This window comes from Podarcis raffonei, chromosome 6 (genome assembly GCF_027172205.1).
Source record: "Podarcis raffonei isolate rPodRaf1 chromosome 6, rPodRaf1.pri, whole genome shotgun sequence".
NCBI classification, from domain to species: Eukaryota; Metazoa; Chordata; class Lepidosauria; order Squamata; family Lacertidae; genus Podarcis; species Podarcis raffonei.
This window is the reverse complement of record NC_070607.1, coordinates 87,091,031-87,104,369: the sequence shown is the minus strand read 5'-3', so window position 1 is coordinate 87,104,369 and position 13,339 is coordinate 87,091,031. Positions and strand designations below refer to the sequence as shown.

At 43.3% G+C, this 13,339-nt stretch overlaps 1 protein-coding gene and 1 pseudogene across 4 annotated transcripts in view; both read right to left on the bottom strand.

Moving 5' to 3' along the window:
• Positions 1 to 13,339, bottom strand: part of PHACTR3 (phosphatase and actin regulator 3) — a 207,507-nt gene that overhangs the window by 165,320 nt on the left and 28,848 nt on the right. The window lies entirely within an intron of this gene.
• Positions 1,733 to 1,816, bottom strand: LOC128416772 (uncharacterized; annotated as a pseudogene).

Here is a 13,339-nt window from a genome sequence, read left to right as displayed (position 1 = left end):
CGCTGCTTTAAGAATCCAGCTCCATTCGCTTTCAGCCTCCCCCTGACAACAATCTGCCAAGTGACATTTCCCCCCTTCTTTGTGCAAATGCCTCTTCCTCCTGCAGCAGGAGCTTTTTTTATCCATAAGCCTTTTTAACTGGAGGTGTGGAAGAAGAGGAGGAGGTGCAGGAAAGGTGACAGAAGGGCAGAATCAGCTTAGCTTAGAAACCAGGCCCACCGCAGGTCTTTGCTGCCTCCTCTGCAGCACACACGGCTTGTTAGCAAAGTCACTTAAATAAGGCAGATAGAGTCCTGACAATGCTTTGCTGAGCAAACCAGGCTTCGTACATAGCAGGGAGACATTCAACCAAATCTACAGAAGAAAACTCTCTCAGAACTACGCAGCCTATCAGAGCAGGCGCTACCTCAGGTACAACATTGGCTCTGACCACTAAGCCAAAATAATCGTTCATTCTTTACTCTCTGGTGTGAATAACCAAGAATGATTTTGGCAGGGGCTTTCCACCCATTCCCCTTCATGTACAACCCCCAGAACAATCTGAGTGAGCAGCTAAGGTGCATAAGGGTTCGTGCTGTTCACATGGAAAGTCCTTTGCCTGTCTCTGGGTTGATATGTGGCATATTAAGGAGGATGTTGGGGGTTTCATAGGAGCCAAATGTGAGTAAGTGTGGTGCAGTGGTTAGAGCAGGGAAGTGGAACCTCTGAAGGCCACATTCCCTCACAGTCAACTTTCTAGGGGCCGTGTGCCAGTGGTGGCCAGGGCCAGAGGCAACGAGCAGGCACAGCAACAGGTGTGACTCTAACCTTTGCATTGCATCCATGTAAAAGCAAGTGGTTTCTACACATGATTGGCAGCTCTCCATCCAGACAAACAAGAGGCATTATCACAGTGCAAAGATTCATTTTCTCCCACCCAGACCAAAGCACTTGAGAAGGGTGTGGAGCAGGGATGATGAGGAGTGGGGCCTGAGGAGAGTTTCAAGGACTAAGTAGAGAAGACTGGAGGGCCACATTCAGACCCCAGACCTGATGTTCCTGAGCAGAGTATTGGACTAGGACTGGAGAACCGCAGGTTCAAATCCCCAGTCAGCCACGCAGCTCACTGGGCGACCTTGGATTTGACACTTTCTGTCAGCCTAACTTACCTCACGAGGATGAAACTGGGCAGGGGCAAGAACCCTTTATGCCACATTGAGTTCCTTCAAGCAAAGGTGGATGTAATGGACTGGTTGTACACAGAGGAATGGTGGGAGGAACCAGCTGGGGAACCACCACGGGAAGAAGGCTCAGAGCCCAGGGTCTGAGGGATTAGAGGGAGAAGACTGGGAAGAGGAGGTTTTGGAAGATGAATGGGTAAAAGGGCACAGTGAGTTGGGAGAGGCTGTGGAAAAGAGAAGTCCAGAATCAAAGGCAGAGGCAAAAGCAGGGGAGTGGGATGAAGAAGGCCAAGAGGCAGAAGTGAGTCAGGTTGCTGAAGCGTCACAGGTGTCTCCCCCTTCTGCTGCTACTACAAGCTTCCTTTCCCCCTATGACTCACAGAACCAGGAGAGTCGTGAAATGGGCAGAGCAAAGACAAGCTGCACACAGGCATAGTCTCTGACTGCTTGGGGAAAGCCCTGGAAAGGAGGAGACATAGATGGCTATGGGGAAGCAGGGACCTTTAGTGCCAGCAACTGATTTCATGGAGTAAGACCTACAGGGAAAGAGCTGCTGTGCTTCTTTAGATGGCGGAGTATTGGGGAAAGTTTCCAATTAGCAATAATCGCGCCTCGGATTAACCTCATTGGCTACGATACTGCCACTGCGCAAAGCTTGACTTCAGGGTTAGCGCCTCCGGCAATGGCGGAATTCCTCTGATCGGGAGGAACCCGCTCCGTGAAAATTAGGGTCTGGCTGCCACGGCGAAGGCGGAGACCCACTAAAAACCACAGGCGGGAGAAGCCTGTGGACGTGGGATTCGGCTGGCACCTTCTGCGCCTCCCCTACTCGCGGGGAAACGTGAGTAGTGAGCGGCGTGGTGCTTCGAATTGAATGCTTTTTTCATGGAGTGAAGCTGCATTGCTGTTGCCGGAGAGCGCTGACTTTTTCCTGTGGACAATTGGATTTTAAACAACTACCCGTGAGTAGAACGGAAAATTGGACCTTTAAATATCTTAATTTGGCACCGAAATGGGAAGGTTTCAAACAGGAAGTCCGCCTTCCTCTTTTGTAAATAGATTGAAGCAAAGACGCTGCAAGCTAAAGTCTTGGAAAGCCTTTTGTAAAGGACTAAATTTCCATCGGTTAAAATCATTAAACCCCCCTTGGAAGCAGGAGAAGAGGGGGGGAAATTTGGACCTAGCGAGCCTGCAGGAGAGAGCAAAAAATCAAATTACCACCGCTCTGAACCTGGAAACGGGCTGCCAGTAAGATTGACATCTTGGGAGAGTTCATTGACTGTGAACAGAACGTATGTTGACAGCTAGCTAAATAAGGGAATTATATTGTTTCCATTGTCCTCTTCTGAGTTTAAAAAGGAGGAAAAGTAACTGAAAATTGAAACTAATTTTACTGCTTGAATTGTGCTTGAAAGGATTGATACAAGTGGAGACTGTTTCCCTCTAGAGGGAGTTTCTGAAACTGTTACAAGAGTGGAGCTGGGGATTTTCCAGCTGCAAGTTAAGAAACCCTGAGAATCAGGGATTGACCTTGGATCATTTAAGAATGTTGACAGAAGAAGCCGTAGTGGCTGTATTATGTAAGATAAGCTATTCACTGGAACAGCTCCACAAGAAGACGGATGTTATGACTACTAAACTTGAGAACTTGGGACAAAAAGTGATTAATTTGGGACAAAAAGTGAACATTAATACAGAAATTATTCAGGATTTGACACAGGAATCTACTTTGACAGGACAAATTGGGGAGAACACGAAGGAGAAAGTTGTTGTTGCTGAACCTAAAGTAATACAAGTGGGAGCCTCAGCCTTCCAGAGGCAAATTGAGGACTATAAGTTGAGGCCTTTTATGATTGAATATAGAAAAAGTCAGATTTTGAGGATTGGAGCCCTGCTTGGACTGGAGAAGGAAAGTTGGATAGACCCTTTTATGCAGGGATTTACTGACCTTTGGGTCCTGGATTTGGGTCAGGAGGTGATTGGAGTTGTGGGGGCCTTTGGATTTGGAGGAACTTTGAAACATGTCTTGAAATATTATATGGACCTTAGTTTTAACTATGGAGAGTTGGTTGACCTGTTGAGAAGGAATAAAAGCATTGTTAGGTTGGAGTCTCCCCGAGATCTACTCTTCAGCATTAAAGAATATGAAGAAGACCTGCAGAAGGAACTTGGAAAAGAGTTAAGAGCCTCGGACAGAAGATCTCCAGGTTGATGAACTATATGGAATGGACGGAAATGACTGGCAGAATCCAAGACCAGGGAGGAGAGATGGTGGAAGAAGATTGGAAAAGTTTAAAGTTTATATATAGAAATACTGTATAATTAATGAATGTTAGAAAAATTGTTGGAATGAAATTTTATGGCTTTAGTAGAAATGTTATAAGGAGTTAAGCATAAATAAGTACTTTAGCATTAATGGAAAATAAGGTTAAAAATATGTTAAGATATTTATATGACAAAAAATAGAGAAAGATGGAAAGGATTTGCTGAAACAATTAATAGAAGTGGAATACAAAAAGGGAGGTGAGAGGAGGTCAATGAAACAAGGGAATGAAAGATAGAGTAATGAAATGGTACGATGTATGTTTTTTTAAAATGTTGTTGTTTTGCTTTGTTTAATTTAGTGTGTTAAGGTTGTGTTTTGTACTGTTTATATTGTATTGTATTGTCTTTGTTTTTCTTTCTTTTGTTTTTTCTTCTTGTCTTTTTTCTTCTCTTTTTTTTCTTGTAAATTTTAAAAGTAATAAATATTATTTTTTTTAAAAAAGAGCTGCTGTGCTTAGGTCGGATACTCAGCCAAAGTTATGGATATCTGGTTTTTGCTAATGAAGAGTTAACTGCAACTTTGAACTATGTGATTTATTGACCAGCTCGCTCTGTGACAGTGAAATGTAACAATATACTAAATAACACATAAATATGAGCAACTCCCCTGGGGAAGGGGGAAGTGCTTGGTTGAGATTCCAACACACACGTAACAAGCTGTAAAGTAACATAACATGATATGTAATAAAACTGTAATTTTAATCGTCATATCAAAAAGCACAGTTCCTGATGGCAACATATCATATCTTCTATATGTATTGGTATCATAAAGTCCAAGGATTGTCAAGTCCAAAAATTACAATGCACGGTTCCTGTTGGCAATGCCATTTCATGCTGATATCTTCCTTCTGCATTGTCCTACGTCTTAAAAGTGTAACAAGTGAAACTACCTTCTGCATCGTCCTATGTCTGAAAGTGTGACAAATGGAACTAATTAGTAACAAAAGGCAGCTAATGGTAGAATAGTCCTCAGGATACACCCTTGCTTCGCCCATCAGAGTTCTTCAGCAACAAGGTTTACAGGAAATTCCTCAGTGGCGGTTTTTTAGCCGAAAGTAGAAAGTAGTCCTCAGGAACGTAGAAGTTGCCAGTCAAAGACACATCATGTTATGTTCCTTTACAGCTAGTTACGTGTGTGTTGTGGTGTTCAAAAGATGATTCACATGATGAGGCAATAGTGGTGTTTGTTGGTTACTCTTAAACTACAATTCGACAGGAAGGTTTTGAAGCGCTTGCAAGCAAAGAGCATGCTCCGTGCTGTGCAGCCCCAATTCTCTGTGGACAACCTTCACCAGCTGTGCACAGGGGCACACAAGAATTCAGGAGGACTCCAGAAGGAAAGGGAGAAATGGAAGGCAATCACCTGCAAAGGGAGACCTTTGGATAACAGCTGGGAAGCTATTATCTTTTTCTTTTTTTTTAACAAGATAAAATGAAAAACTCCTATCCATTTCAGCAGGAGCCAGGGCTGGTGTCCTGCCCCATACTCCCCACCTTGCCAGCGCAGAGGAAAAGCACTAATGGGGCAAGGTGCCACCTTCTTCCGGTTGTGGTGACACTGATTACTTGGCTGGAACAGCCACAGACATTCTCTGTTGCCTGTAATCAATATGCCCGGTGCTCTGCTAAGAGGTAATTTCACCACCTCTTTTGGCTCCCCGCAGATTACTAACAAACAAAAAAATTTCAACCACGTCCCTGCTAATAAGCATCTTTCTCCCTTTGCATGAGCTTTTGCTTTTTCAGGGCCATAACAAAGCTGCCAGGATGGGGAGCTAATATATTATTTGCCGGGGAAGCAGCGCTCATTATCCTTGCAGAAGTCTTTTCACGTTGAATAGTGCCAAGTCCAGACTTGAAATGCACACCTTCACTTTCCCAATTCCTGAATGGGAGATTAATTTAAAAAAAAAAAAAAGTCCAGCAAGTGAAGGTTCTCTTGACACAGTGGGACAATGACAGATCAAGCCAAAGAAAAAAAACAGAAATGAAAGGAAGGAAGGAGAAGTTCCCACCAAAGAAGAATGGATAAGTAAGCTGATGAACTTTGTGGAATTGGCAAAAGTGAACAGCCAAAATAAGAGAACCTAATGGTGATTGTTTCATGCAAGAATGGAAGCCTTTTTTCGGATTACTTAAAGAAATACTATAGTATGAGGAACAAGCAAGCAGGAGATGAACTATGAGCAACAGAAGGAACTGTTCAGCAATTGGCATGCAGTGATAGAGTATTTTACAAAATGCATGCAGTTATATCAATGGCAGTGATAGTTTATGCAATTCCATCCTGGATCTATGAGAAAAAAATCAAATCCATCTAGAGATGCCAACTTGTCTACTGCACTTCATGGAAAATTTTCACATTCCATTAAAAAAACACACACACAACTGTGCCAAAGATAGTATGAGTCCTATATACTGTCAGATCCAGGCAGGGCTTTTTTTCAGCCAGAACTTGCCGGAACTCAGTTCCGGCACCTTTCAGGTGGGTGCCAGTGCCATTATAAGAGAACAAGGGAGGTGTTCATGGTGAGTTTCGGCTCCTCTTTTTCTAGGAAAATAACACTGGGTCAAGGCAAAATCATATGTAGATTAGACCCTTTGAAATCAATGGGACTTAAGTTAATCATGGAGTTAAGTATGGATGCATGCAGGCAATATCAATATAAAAACATCTACAACTATATCTATTACACTCAAACTAAGGCCAAGAAAAGCATCTGTTCTGTTTGTCTTTATATTAAAACTTGCAACTCAGGACATACCCAGAGGGAAACCTTTTAAGGGAGAGAAAGTCTCATGGGTCTTGGCACAGTGCCTGCGAGGAAAAAGCAGAGCCAACTGCCAGTCAAATGATTAATTTTATTTAAGAACCGAGGTGGAAGAAAGGCCAGGAGTTCCTGTAAAGAGTGTCGACACATTCCAGGCATTGCCGCAAATGGGAGCACTAGACCCAGGAAGTCAGAAGATGTACCATGGCAGCAGAGCCAAAGCAAAGAGTTCTGCGTCCATTGCCAGCATCCTTAAATTTGTTTGGCTCCTCGTGAGATCAGCTTAATGCAAAATGGTGACTTATACTATGGGAGGCTAAAGATCTGTATTTGCAGACACAAACATACTGCAACAGCAGGTGAAGACAAGGTATTCTTGTTGAGTCAATTGCAAGATGCTGATTGCTATCGAACATTATCCTTTCCCCATTTATTTATTGGCTTGTTAGTGGGATAGGATAATCTTGGTTGCTGGAGTTATTCACTGCTGTTTCCCCACCTTCTTTTTCTTTGCAAGCCATTGCTTTGTAAACACCAACCATAATCACCACAGAAAAACACAGGCCCCCATTTAATCATTTCTGGTCCAAGACACATCTGAGCCAGGGTTTGGGGATGTGTTGTGCAGGCTTGTAAATTAGCAAGCTATCAACCCATGGTCAGGTGGCTAGCTAGCTATGGACACAGACTGTGGCTGCCACTGTGAATTTTCAATTCTAGAAGAACAATGTTTGGTCTTCTTTGAGGCAAGCCAAGCCTGCACAATTCATAGGTAGCACAAATGAAGCGCACCTAGTATGGGGTGAGGAGTTCATGGATGAGGTCTTTTCAGAGGGCTCACCTTCATGCGATGGTCACCACTGATCTGATGCAAGCACTGACCCCATCCGAGGCCAGGCCTTGTGCTGGACTCATTTTGTCTGAATGATGATGAACACCTGGAGAGGGCACAGAATAAGGTGTGCACTACCAGGACACGACACTGAAAGACCATCTAACCAGCCTCTAGATTTATAGCATGCTGTGCTATAAAGTAAAGATAACTCTTCATCATGGGGCTGCCGAATTCTCACTTCTAAAATAACATGTTTTGAGAAAGCAATGCACCATCTGAAAGTCAAGATGAAAATGTGGCATTTGAGCAATCCTACATGAAGTGCTATAATAGTCAGCCTACCAAAAAAGATACCCAGCCTACTCAACACACCTTGAATGGCATGGGTTTGAAGCAAGTTAAATTCCAATCCACTTGTTTTAATCCTTCAGGGAGTTCTTCAGAGGAAGTTTTCAAAGCAATAAGAATAATCACAATTTAAATAGTGTGAGTAGTTGCAAGGGCAAATGTTTTGCTTCTCACTTTTGGAGCCATGTTTGTTTTGTTCCACCTTCATTTTAATTAAGAGTGGAGCAGAATATCTCTCTCCCCCCCCTCTCCCCCCCTCTCCCTCTCTCTCTCTCTCTCTCACACACACACACACACACAGACAGACACACATACTTTTGCAGGGACTTGTGGTGACTTTCAAGAGGTTGTTGGATATCCATTCATTTTCAGCAATGTGACTTCTATATTTGTTAGCAAGACTTACTCCACTGGCCAGCCTGATTTTTTCCCTCTCTCTCAAGAACAATTCTACATCATGACTTATTTCAAAGAACCACCATACATTTAAAGCATGTCCAACACACACTGAAAGCACATGACTTGCCCCCAAAGATTCCTGGGAGCTCTGGTTTGTTATGGAATTTGTAGCTCTGTTGAGGGGGAACTACAGTTCCCTGGATTATTTCAGCAAAGGCGTCTGCTTTAAATGCACAGTGTGGATCTGCTAACCTGCTTCCAGACTGTTGCTATTTTATGGGTGGGATTCAACTGCATACTAGGAAATTCAGATTCCGCAACTGAGAAGGATTTGGTGATTTTACACAACAAACCCATTTCCAAAAATACCGCAAAACCCTAGATTTTTGGTTGTTGTTGTTGTGGTATGGAAAATGCACTGGAAAGTGTGTGGTAGCAATTGCTTGACTTGATGTCGTATAACTATCCCAGAAACAAACCAGAATGAATTCTCAAAGAACAGACAATGTCCTATAACTTCTCTACAAACCTTCTGCAAACCAGGTCAGGATGAATACCCAATAAACAAATCATTTGGATGCAACCTTGCTGACAATCAAGAAGGAGGTAGCAGCAAGTTCAAGGGACCCCCCTCAAAGGTTTCCAGAATTTCACACACCTCCTTGATTATTATTATTATTTTAGAAAAAATCCTAAAATGGGGAAACAACTCAGTGAGGACTGACTGTGATCAGTGGGGATGCAATGGAGTAAAAAAGAAAACCTAGGGATGGAATGGAGTATCCAGGAAGAGGGCATGGGTAGATGGATGGACCCCAGAAGAACACTCCACACAGCAGTCCCCTTGCAACCATTGATGGTGAGGTCATAGCACAATTAGCCACAGTGGAGAGGAATAAGAGAGATTAAGAGCAATGAATCAGGCAGAACTGTGGCAGGCAGCCTCTCCTGTGAGTGGAGACTTGGTCTGCCTTTTAAAAATTGTTTAAACTGCTTATTTATCAATTGCACCACAGCACTGGTCTTCTCATGGTACACACTTAAGCCCTCATTTGGGAATCGCTGCTTTAGCTCCTGCAATAATGAGAACCTGTTCTTTGCAAATTGCATTTTTCTTTTTCTTTTTAAAAAAAGAAGGTTAATCATTGGTTAGCATGCAAAAACACACAACTGGATGAACTTACAGTGCTCACTGAGGTGTTCTGAGAAATGTCTTAAGGACCCTTTTGTTATTCCTTCCTGAAAACAACTAACAGGTATTTGGATATGTTATGCATAAAAGGTACTCAGGGCCACTTATTTTCCATCTGGTATTTCGTCTTGCTTCTCTATTCCACTTCCTGCTCCTCTTCCACTTCTTTAGTCTATTCCTTACAATGCAATGGGTTGCCAATGCCAACACATTTGCCAGAAAAGTTGATATTGAAGTATATTCTGTGGGGCTTACAACTGCTGTGCCACAGCAAGAAGAGAATAGCAAAGATGAGAGAGGGGTTATTTTCGTGGGGTTTGGGGGGTGTTTAAGAGAAGGTGAACAGGGAAGGCACAAACAAGGTTCTGGTCATGATCCACAGTAATTGGCATTCAGAGGTGCCAAGGAGTGTGGTGGAGTCTCCTTCTTTGGAGGTCTTTAAGCAGAGGCTTGACAACCATATGTCAGGAGTGCTCTGATGGTGTTTCCTGCTTGGCAGGGGGTTGGACCCGATGGCCCTTGTGATCTCTTCCAACTCTATGATTCTATGATTCTATGATTCTATGAGGTGTACTGCCTTTGATACTCAAAGTAATCTGATCCACCACGGCCAGCAGCCATTGACAACCTTATATCAACCAATAATTTGTCAAATCCCCTTTTCAAGCCACCCATGTTGGTGTTCATTTTATGGTAGCAAATTTTATCATTTAGCTATGTGCTCATGTACTTCCTTTTGCGAGTCCTGAACCTCCCATCATTCAGCTTCACTGGATAACTCTGGGCCATATTATGAGACATCCCTGTCTACTTTATCCACACTACATATGGAGCTGTGCAATATCTCTTCTGATGTGTGGTGTCCAGAACTGTGGACAGTATTCCATGTGCAACGGCTGGATAGATTTGTATGAAGCGCATTAGGATATTGGCAGTATTACTTTTGATCTGCAACATGGAATTTGCTTTCTTCGCAAGCAACCACACACACTGGGCTGAGATCTTTATCAATCTATACAACACAACTCCAAGGTCTCTTTCCTAGCCAGTCGATGTCAACTCAGATCCCATCAGCATCAAGTTCAGTTTTTCTTACCCAGGATACATCGCTTTGCACTTGTTTCTCCTGAACCACAGCGACTACTTCAATGCCCATTCAATGCTCAATCGTTTTGAAGATCTTCTCTGTCCCTATTCGCTTTTACCGCCCTGAACAATTTATTTATTTATTTATTGTCATCAGCAGAAAACTCACTGCTCGCCCCTAACTCCATGTCATTTATCAACAAGCTTAAAACCACTGGTTCCAATATGGATCCTTGGAGGCAGAAGTTGCTCACTTGGTGCAAAAGTGCCTCACTTCCCAGCAGGTGGATCACTGATGCTTACTCGGAGGGGCGAGGTGGTGGGGAGGTTACATGGTGCTAAGGCTAAGGCTAGAGCATTGGGTTGGCTTTACTGGTGCATTTGCACTGTGCCACTGCTTGCCTCTCCCCGTCCTGGTAAGCAAAAGTGACCCCCTGATCGGAAGCTAGAATATGGTTACCAGATGTCCCCGTTTCCCAGGGACAGTCCCCGGATTCACAAATCTGTCCCCGGACAAAATCCGTCCCCGGAATGTCCCCGGATTTCATTTAATGTCCCCGGATTTATATTTTACATGTTGTAGATTTATTAGTAGGGGATGAATGTTGTGTGATTGGTTCAACATAACATGGGGACTTCCGGCAAGGCAAAATGGCAGGTGCCACAGCAGCGAGCAGCTCCTGAAGCCAGCCAGAGCCAACTGCACTACCAGGCTGGCTCTGGGCTGCTGAGACTGCTGCTGCCACTGCCAAGGAGGAACTGGGGATGCCCAGCACGTCAACTAGGGGAACCGCTGATCCCCCCCCTCCGCAACCCAAATCGAGCCGGGAGCAAGAGCGCCCAGTCACCCAGCCAACTGCCCACAGAAGAGAAGATATTACTTCTTTTTTAAAAACAAAAAACTAAAACTTTTTGTAATTAAAAAAAATTCTCTTTTCAAAAAAAAAAAGTGTCCCCGGATTCTTTGAAAAAAATCTGGTAACCTTAAACTAGAATAGCGTCTCCACCCCATCTAGTGAACCATTTCTGCTTGCAGGGACTCCACTTCTTATATTTTTGTTTTTGAAACTGCCTTGAGATCCAAAAGGATGAAAGGTGCAAATCACCATTGACAATTAGGCTCGAACAACTTTGAAAAAAGTGGGAAGAAGTGGAAGCCAAAGGGAAGATCTAGGGCACTCAGACCCCTCGTTCCATTACACAGATTATTGGCACCATTGCTGATTACCTCATTACGCCTCTGCATGAAGAAGAGTTTGGATTTGATATCCTGCTTTATCACTACCCGAAGGAGTCTCAAAGCGGCTAACAATCTCCTTTCCCTTCCTCCCCCTCAACAAACACTCTGTGAGGTGAGTGAGGCTGAGAGACTTCAGAGAAGTGTGACTGGCCCAAGTTCACCCAGCAGCTGCATGTGGAGGAGCGGGGACGCGAACCCGGTTCCCCAGATTACGAGTCCACCACTCTTAACCACTGGCTCTTGTTCATCTTGTTCATCTTGAGAAGTTCTTATTCAGGTGGGGACCTAGCTTTTACTTCTCTTTGAATCAGGGTGCTCATCTCAATCTTTTCACTTGCTATTTCTAAATGCAGGTTGCCTAACAAGCATTAAAAAGAGGATTACAAAGATGTCGATCATGTAACTAATAAAGCTAAATGGGCATGAAACAAATCCAGAACTATTGATCTTGAATTACTGCCGTATCAACAATAACACATGGATATCAAGAACACCATTTAGCACATGCTTTCAGAGCATATTTTAAATAGCCTTTTCTCTGTAAAATCTGGTCATACATATTATTTTACATTTTACAGTCTGGGTTAAATAAATTAAACTGGAATTTATTCTACCACACTTATTTCTCTATATTATGCATGATCCATTTTGTAGCCCCATTTCCGTGTCCCCTTGCAATGGTGAATTGACATCGGAACCGTATGGAATTTTAAAATACTTTTATGCTACTGACTCAGCAAAATATAATCCAGTTTTTAAAAAAAATCTAGTTGTCATGCCAGAAAAATTATGTTAATGGTTTTTTAAAAATCAGTAGGGCCCAGATCTAAAATAAGAACAGCCTCTGTATGTTTGTCGTCTGTTCCAGCCTCAGTCACCATCATTTTATTTGATATTACTTACAGCTGATAGCTCCAGATGGTAGAATTTTGGACTGTACTGGTTGAAAATGCATGCAGGACCATATTTATATGGTCACACAAACAAACACACACACACACACACACACACACACACACACAATCATGTGAAAAACTAGCATCATAGGGAAATGACTTTGCTAAACAATTTGTGATAATTTATTATTTGTAGGGAATTTTTTTCCAATTCTGGAGTGTTCAGAAATATGATCCTCCAGTCGCAAGCTAACATGCCCCAATCCACCTCATTGTCATTCAGCATGATGTGTAGAATGCTTCACAGGCCAATCTATCTCTCTCCTCTCTCTTTTGCTCTCTCTCTCTCACCCACACATCCACACCCACATACCAAATTATTCTATTGGAAATCTGGAGTATTGAAGACTTCAGATAATAAAACTGAAGTGTTACCAGCATAATGCATGACTTCTCAACATACATGCCCCCTTCCATTAAGGTGTGACAGTGATTTATTCCAACCCTTTAATCAAGGTTCAGCACCAAGGCCAGCTCAAGAGGCTCTTGTGTGTTTTCACAATGTTGGCATTAATTGGCACTACGGACCTCAAGTTTCTGAGAGAATTCTCAAATGTATGAAATGGTGAGCAGGACCAAGCCACTGTACTCTGCAAGATTTATCAGGGACAAATGTCTGGGTTAATGGATTGCATGAAGGCCAATAAAATGCAGATCAGTTTCAATAATAAAGGTAAAGGGATCCCTGACCATTAGGTCCAGTTGTGACCGACTCTGGGGTTACGGCACTCATCTTGCTTTATTCGCCGAGGGAGCCGGCGTACAGCTTCCGGGTCATGTGGTCAGCATGACTAAGCCGCTTCTGGCGAACCAGAGCAGCACACAGAAACGCCGTTTACCTTCCCACTGGAGCGGTACCTATTTATCTACTTGCACTGCATGCTTTTGAACTGCTAGGTTGGCAGGAACAGGGACTGAGCAATGGGAGCTCACCCCGTCGTGGGATTCAAACCACCGACCTTCTGATCGGCAAGTCCTAGGCTCTGTGGTTTAACCCACAGCGCCACCCGTGTCCCTAGTTTCAATA